Source organism: Carassius gibelio, chromosome B19 (assembly GCF_023724105.1).
Source record: "Carassius gibelio isolate Cgi1373 ecotype wild population from Czech Republic chromosome B19, carGib1.2-hapl.c, whole genome shotgun sequence".
Classification (NCBI taxonomy): Eukaryota; Metazoa; Chordata; class Actinopteri; order Cypriniformes; family Cyprinidae; genus Carassius; species Carassius gibelio.
Window position 1 is genome coordinate 15732487 of NC_068414.1, and position 8323 is coordinate 15740809.

Consider the following 8323-nt stretch of genomic DNA (forward strand, 5'->3'; position numbering starts at 1 on the left):
TTCAGGTAGCTTTGCAGATAGGTCTCATCTTCTGGATTTAGTTTGTTCTGTTTCTTCATATTATTCCAGACAGACTGAATGATGATCAGATCAGATCTCTGTGTGGACCACTGGCTGCTGTCAGACAAAAATTACAATTAATTGCAAAACAAATGTTTCGGAATGTAAACGCATATTTCTTACTGACACACTACAGCAAAAGATAGAAATAACTGACTTAAAACCACTTTTTTAGTGGGTGAAAATAGTAGTGCTCCACTGTAGGCCATTAGAATGGCAAAGCTTTGTACATGGGTGACAGACTGGAGGTTTAAAGAAGTTTCTTAAATACCTTTGGTCTAATTGATGGAGGGTTTTGTAAATATTTTGTGAGGGTTTATCCTTTCAAGACTGGTCAAACATCTGCTGTGGGATTATTCACTTTTCTGCACTGTTTGGACTCTAATATTAGTGAAATGCTTATTGCACTGCCTGTTTAAAAACCGTATGGGAAGTTTATAACGCAATGACAAGCATAGAATGCTACATTGTAGCTATAGTCTGCTACTTTCTTGTAAATTGAGGTTTAATTTAGCAAGAGTTAATTTTTTTTGTGTTTGATGTAAAAACATTTTATTTTGCAGTCCAGTTTTCTTCTATTCATATATTCGTATTAGTCAGGTTAGTTACATAGTCAAGAAGGTAATATTACTATTCCAATATTACTTTGAGTAGATTTAGCCAAAAGATAAGTAGTCTGTTATCTCAGAGATAGATAAATAGATTGATAAAAAATGTGTGGAGCATATCTCTCCAATCCTTATTCGTTTTCTGAGCCGCCCTCTTTCTTAGAGATCGCAAACAAAAAGCCTGGAGTGGGAGGAGAGATGTAGTAGCGGTGCACAAAGAGACATTATAAAGGACACAATTTCCTATTTGGTTTCTCAGGTACATCTTTGAGCGATGGTGTGTGTGTTTTCTCATGCATGGCTTCCTCCAGGCTTTGTTCAGAGCTGTGATGTTTCTGTGGGTGAAAAGTGAACTCATCTTGTGACTCATGAGATGAATCATGTTTTTTTTCTATAGTATGACCTTCATTTCACCAAACACCTTCCACCTCTTCTCACTGAGGAGCAGTGTGCATACTGAAGAAATTAACCATATCACTAATTATGCGGTTTCTATATATCTATCTGTCTGTCTGTCGTTATTATTAAGACTGATCCTTGCATTAGAAAACCCACATTTGCTGCTCTGATGACTCATACCGATGAACCGGATAAAAAAAAAAAAAGGTTCTCCACAAATGCATGTAGAGCTCTATTAGAGGCGTAACCCACTGCAAATATGTTTTTTGATCCTCGTCTTACATTTGACGCCAGCACGAGCAAGTCAGTATCACGTGCACGCAGCTTTCTTAGTTAGCAGGCAACCCGTTTCTACCTTTGATAGTGTTATCATAATGGCTTTGTAATGCTAATGAAAGGTGCTTCAGACCGACTGTGATTGCAATTGTGCGTGCAATCCTTAAGAGCTCTGGACGGTTTGATCATTTTTCTCCTCTTGATTGGATACTCCAAATAAAGGAGAGCGCTGGCTGTATTTCAGGGCAATCACCCCCGTCTGTGAAGGTCATGAGGAAGTCAAACCCTTCAGCCTTCTGTAGCAGTAGTCACCATGGCAATGGACCCCGCCTTTCCGGCGACGAAGACAAAAGCCACCGTATGGGGGACGAGAAAGAGGGGCATGTGTCAGAAAAGGAACGGATGCATATTGAGCAGACACACATATGTTCTGAGCAAACTGCTCATCCCTTGTGTGTTTGAGTTTGTCATGCATTTTTTGCCCTTTAGGGCCAAAGGTTTCAATAGCTCTCAATTATCTGAATGAATCAAGTTTAGTGCATGTGTGCAGGCGTGTATGCTAATATCAAAGCAGCTGTAGCGCAGTCATACTCTAGGTGCAAAAAATCAACTCAAACTTTACATTTAACATGACTTTGACTCACTTCAAATGCAAGGTCTCTACAGAAAGAAAGTTTTTCTGTGGTGGTTGTTCAGCTTTAATGCATTAATCCGACTGGTCAGCATGTACGACTTTCTCGACCGTGGACTCATGTGAAGGTAGAAAGTGTAGCCTTGAGGGTTGCTGAGAGAAAGGGCAAGGCTGTGGATCTCTCTAGTCTCCATGGAGATGGACGTCTTGCTCTCTCAAGCCTTTCCTCATTAAAACACAGCAAGGCACAAAGCCACGGACAATCATGTGATCTTGTATTACCTCCTTTCTCTGACCACAACCAATCCTGAAGTTACCAAATTGCCCATGTAAATGTTTACTTGAACGAACGGAATAGTTCAACTGTAATTGAAATGCTGTCATTATATAATATATATATTATATGCTGTCATTGAATACAAAAGGAGAATATAGACAAGTCTTCATGCAGCTCCTTTCCTCATAAAAAACTGGTCAAAAAATAACTTTTTATGGTTTTAATCTATCTTTTTTTACAGTTAAATAAATATTTTCAGTATGAATTAATCCATGGTCTGATTGCATCATTGGAGGGGATTTCTTTTATTTTTTTATTTATGTTTAGAATGGTGGATTATATTCAAGGTCTAATTCTAGTTGGACAATAATTAACAGTTTGCAAATAATATTTTAAAATAGCCACACATCTACTCTTATTTGTATGGCTATCATGACAAAAAAAATAAAATAAATACAAATAATGATTAATAATGTCTCCTCACATTCAGTCAGGAATCTAATGTATCATGTAAATGACACCATATTTTCAATTCAAAATGGCCATATTGGAGAAAAGTTGAGTAGTTTCTCTGAATATTATTGAACTTTTCTATCATGAAAGAGTTATCAAGCATTAAATGTTTTGCTATTTGCTTCTCACTCTCCTTCAGTGTTAAAACTAAAGTGTTGTACTCTGGTTCTCTGAAGAAACACTCCTGCTTTGATTTGATTGGCTCTCTCGATCACACTGACGCTGCAAGCAGTGTTATTCTGAATCAGACCAGATTGTGTAAGTGTGTTGGGAGTGGGACTGGTTGGAGCTGAACTGCAGGACGTTTGGACACCTTTGTCATGAATGAATGTTGAGGTAAATAGTGCAAAAGGCAAGTGTTTGTCATAATTAGTTTTGGTTCCAGCAGCAAACTGGAATTAGAAGTTGCAACTGATTTTATTTATTTATTTATTTTTTGAGTAAAACAAGTAAAAAGAAAAATTGAATGATCAGAAAACAGAGGGGTGGGGTTTAATTTTAGCACATCTCCTGTTTACATTTACATTTATTCATTTTGCAGACATTTATATCCAAAGACACTTACAAACTATTAATCTTAAGGAGGAAATAAAATGAGAAGTGTTAAATGGATAGTTCACTCAAAAGTCCTGTCAATAACTCACTCTCATGTCATTTCAAACCCGTAACACCTTTGTTCATCTTAGGAACACAAATTAAGATGTTTTGGATGAAATCTGAGAGCTTTCTTACCCTCCATATAGACAGAAATGCGACGGACACCTTCAAGGTCCAGAAAGGTAGTAAAGACATCGTTAAAATAGTCCATGTGACATCAGTGCCTCAACCTTAATTTTATGAAGCTAATCGTCTACTAAACAAACAATCCCTAACATGGAATGTTGTGATGGCAAGTAATCAAAATTTACATTTTTTGGTAAACTTTCCCTTTAAGACATTAAAGTGAGGCTTGTTTTTAGAAACCTCCAGCTCTTTTCCAAGAAGGAGAGCGGCTTTCATTTGCTCATCCTGAAGCATTCATTTGAATATCACAGGCCCATTGGGATTCAAACCTAATTTCTTCCCTTCCTCACTGTCTGTCTTCCCTCAGCCCCAGGGCTTCTTATTTAATATACAATCAGCATGATTTCCTGACAAGCATCTTGTGCATTGCACAGGGACAGAGCACACAGGCTTACGCTGCTCTTTGAGCTCCCACAGGCTTAATTAGTGCTGTTTGTTGACAGCTTTCAGGTTTCAACCACTGTCCTCCTGTAGGAGTAATAATGGTGTCATGTTGGTTGTTGCACCAGTGTAAAATGTATCAGTGCCCATCCCTGTTTCACACAGGTACTTGGAGATGAGTAATGTTGGTAGCTGGATAATTAATATGGGGTCTACTGTTTGTGTGCTTGTTGTCATCCGAGCAGCTCGGCTTGGGTTGTGTTACATCCTCACACCTCCTAATGTGATCCTCACAAATGTGATATCATATACACAGAGAGAGGCATTCTCAGGATGTTGTCCTGACTTGTTCTTTTCTCAGTGAATGAACCAGTGTCCAGTTAATGTTGAAAGTTATGAAGATTTTAAGGGATTGCAAGGTCATATTGTTCAATATGTGAAAATAAGCAGGTTCTTGGAGGAAAATGAAAAGCAAAAATGAAAATTATGTCATGTATGTCATTTCAAATGCTTTTTTTTGGTGGAAAACAAAAGGAGATGTTTTGAAGAATGTTCACGCTGCTCTTTTAACTACAGTAAGGGAAGTGAATTGGGATTGATTCTGTGAGTTCCATAAAAGTAATCTATACCAAATTGTGTGATATACAAGGAGGAACCAAACAAGAAACCAAACAACTGAAGTTGTTATTCACTGAAAACATTCCCAATTCATTCGCACGTTCACATATACAAACTTGGAGAACTGTTAACATTTCAGAGACGCCAAGAACCAATGATGTTTCCTACCTGATCTCATGGGGAAAGTGTAACTATATTATGTTGTACCAATTTCATATGAATTCTTATGATATGCATAGTTTTTGAAAAAAGCATAAATGTCCTTTCATAACCCCCCCCCCCCCACCCCACCTTTATTAATAACTGTTATTGAGGTGTAACCCAATTTTAAGAAACTCTTGAATAAGATTGTACGAATTAGTCACCAATTTGCCAAAACAGAAAATGTAAGATTGTGTTGGAAGAGTCATACATCTTGTTTACAGGGGTTGTCATGATATCAGATTTTTACTGTACGATTATCATAGCCAAACTAAAAAAAAAGTCATAATACCTATTGATTTTTTTATTTTATTTTTTTTATTTTGGATGAGACTAGAGTGTCTCGCTTTCTTCTGTCATCTTTAATATGATTTTGTGCCGCTTTAGTAGGGGAGCACGGGGCACAAAGTAGGCTAATGCGGGGTTAGTTGTAACACACTTGGTTTGAATATTTCAACACATGTTAGCATAACAAAATGTACAGTATTTATTAGTTACCATATCAACCATTATATAGAAAATAATGTATGCCAAAATTAAAAATTTAAAAATAAAAATAAAAAAATAAAAAAGTAAAAATTTTATTCTGGCTCAAGAAAACTTTTCATCTAAGTTTTTATTATTCATTTAAAATGAGACATATATGCTATTATTTTAATCTCCAATCTGTTATTTATCAGTTCAGAGCGTATTGTAATGCTTTGATAACTAGCAGATGATACTAACCAGTTTTAAATTCCAGTTACGCAGTTGGGGCATGGACAGTGTAACACTGCATTACTATGTGCTATTCTATGACATTAGCGATGAGGGGTTAGTGACCCCTCATTAGTGACATTACACTATTTACTTTAATGAATTTCAATAAGAAACAAGTGAATAAAGACTGACAGTCAGTGTTTAATGTTTAGAAATTATTACTTCAAGACATGTAAAGCATTTTTGCAAAGCAATGTCACCCATTGTCAAACTCCAAAATCAGATTATTTTTAATCAATAAAAAACAGCATTATTTTATTTGACAAAAAAATACATTATATTATTAACAAAATATTTTAGTTTGTCTTGTATATATTTTTTTTTTCACTTGATCAGATCACATTTAAGTGGTCATGTGATCATGTTACAACGTGTCCCTCAGTTGTCACAATGTACCCCACCTACGGGACGGGGCATGTTATCATATTTAACTTCCATTTTTTTATAGGATAAATAAAGAAAAACGTATAAACTGTAATTATGAAACAAAGCAACATATTTGTACCCCATGTGGATTTACACAAACTGAGAAGGTGAGAAAGTGTTACTTTGTGCTCTGCTTTCCCCTAGCACTGGATCTTTGTCAACCTTTCTTTTCTTTTCTGTTTTATGATGGCTGGTTACCAGTGGGCGCAGTACTGCCACATATGGTGCTGGAGTATCAAGTGGATCAGGTTCTGGCGCTGGATTATTTCTAATGTTATCAAATGTGTAGCATTATTACTTCACATTACTGTAATATAGTGTATCAGTATATTGTGATAGAATATTCAGAGCTACTGAATATTACATGCCCATCTTTTATTTAACTTTTTTTATATTATTTCCTTTTTTCAATGTGGAAATAATCCCTGTTTACTTTCATTGCATTGATGTTCTGTTCAATTTCCAAATTTTTTTCTACATTAAAACGATAAAGTAAAGCCTCTGATTTGATTTAGAAGTCTCCAGCAGAAGGGGTTGTAATTAGCATGCTATAAATGCCAACTGGATGCTAATTTATTTTGCGTATAACTCCACAGTGTCGTAAGACAGACGCTTATGTGAGCAGAGTGTCCTCTTTGGATCCGGAAGGATGATGCCAGACGTACATCAAGCCTCATAAAACTCTACGACCCTGACTTTGGCTTGCCATTTGTCCCACACTTTAGTCCCCTTTGTAGATGTGTGTGTGTGTCTGTGTGTCTGTGTGTGTGTGTGTGTGATTGTGTGTGTGTGTGTGTGTATGTGTGTGCACCTTAATTGGGACATAAACCCCATGTTCCACCTCAACCAGGAGAGACCTGGTAGAGACCTGGAGGACAGAGGAGGAAGGGACTATCATGTATTAAATGTAATTGAGTAACTGCAGACATTAAATGAAACATGTTGCCATAGAAGAACCATTTTAGGTTCCTCAAAGAACCATTCTGTAACCAGTTCTTAAAAGAACCAATTTTCTTAGTGTGAAGAACATTTTAAAAATCTAAATAACCTTTTTCCTCTATAAAGAACCTTTTGTTGAATGGAAAGGCTCCATGGATTTTAAAGGTTCTTAATGGAACTATCAATGCCATATATCTTGACAGCAATAAAATCTTCCATTAAATATCTTAGAAACAATATTTACCTCAGGTAATTTCCCTTAATGGTGAAAGGTATTGTACTGCTTTTCTAAGGTATTTAATGTAAGATTTTATTGATGTCAAGATGACCTAGCAGGCAGGTACCTTCGCATTTCCTTCAGAAAACGGAAAAATCTAATTCAAGAGATTTCTAGTTTGGGGGGTTGTGGCTGGCAGGGGGTCGCCCATCATGATTCGGGACCCCTGCATGAATAGAGCTGGGGGGAGGATATGGACGCCTCCTGGTCTAATAGTCTGAAACAGGCACATTGTATCCAGCTCGTGCCTCGGGATCTTTCGGTGCAGCAGATGTGAGTTATGCATGGCCATTTGAACATAATTAATCTCTGTCTCCTCTGCTCTCTAACCCCCAGATCATCAGTACAGCCCGTCTCTGTGTCTTTGCACACTTGCACATGTGTCCCACAGGGAGGATGTGCGGGGGGGCAACCTCGGTTTAATTCTGCACAGATCTGAATGTCATCAAGTCTTTATGGCTTCAGCTGGAAGGGAGGAGGGAACATGAATCTCCTTGTCGTTCCCTTTGCTCCTGAAACTGCAGAAGTAGGGCAGTAACCAGCGTAGATATTGATGGGAGACACGTTTTGATCTTTAATTTGTTCCCTGCAAAGCTAGATGGCAGAAAAGGTCTTAATGAAAAATAAACAAGGAATACACAACTAGATATCCAAAAGTGACCGATGATACTTTGAATAAAAAGACAATACAATAAAAGAAATCAATACTTATTCTGCAAAGATACATTAAGTTAGGGGTGCGCAATAAATATTGTCCGATGACCGATAATTAATGCGCAATCTCGTCAGTAAAGCCGGTTCTCTAATCAGCGGTAAATTCCAGCAGATGGGTCAAAGACGTTAAGATGTCCGCATCAAAAGAAATGTACAAAAGTGATTTTGTGTCAATAGAAAGCACATTAAATGTAAGTAAAATGTCTAAATTTGGTTAAAATAATCTACATTGTCATTCAGAGTAACACAATATTTATGCAAAAATTCAAACAACATGCTTATTCTGACGTGTACATATTAAAATGTCTAAAAGAATAATGGAGCATACTAAATTTTATTGTGTTTTAAATTAGTAAAACATTCTTACTGACAAATGGGCAAAACCTAGGATAGTGGCAAATGTTAAAAATGTAAAATTACAACTCATTAGTATTTGGGGTGAAAGTAATTAGTCTTTTAAT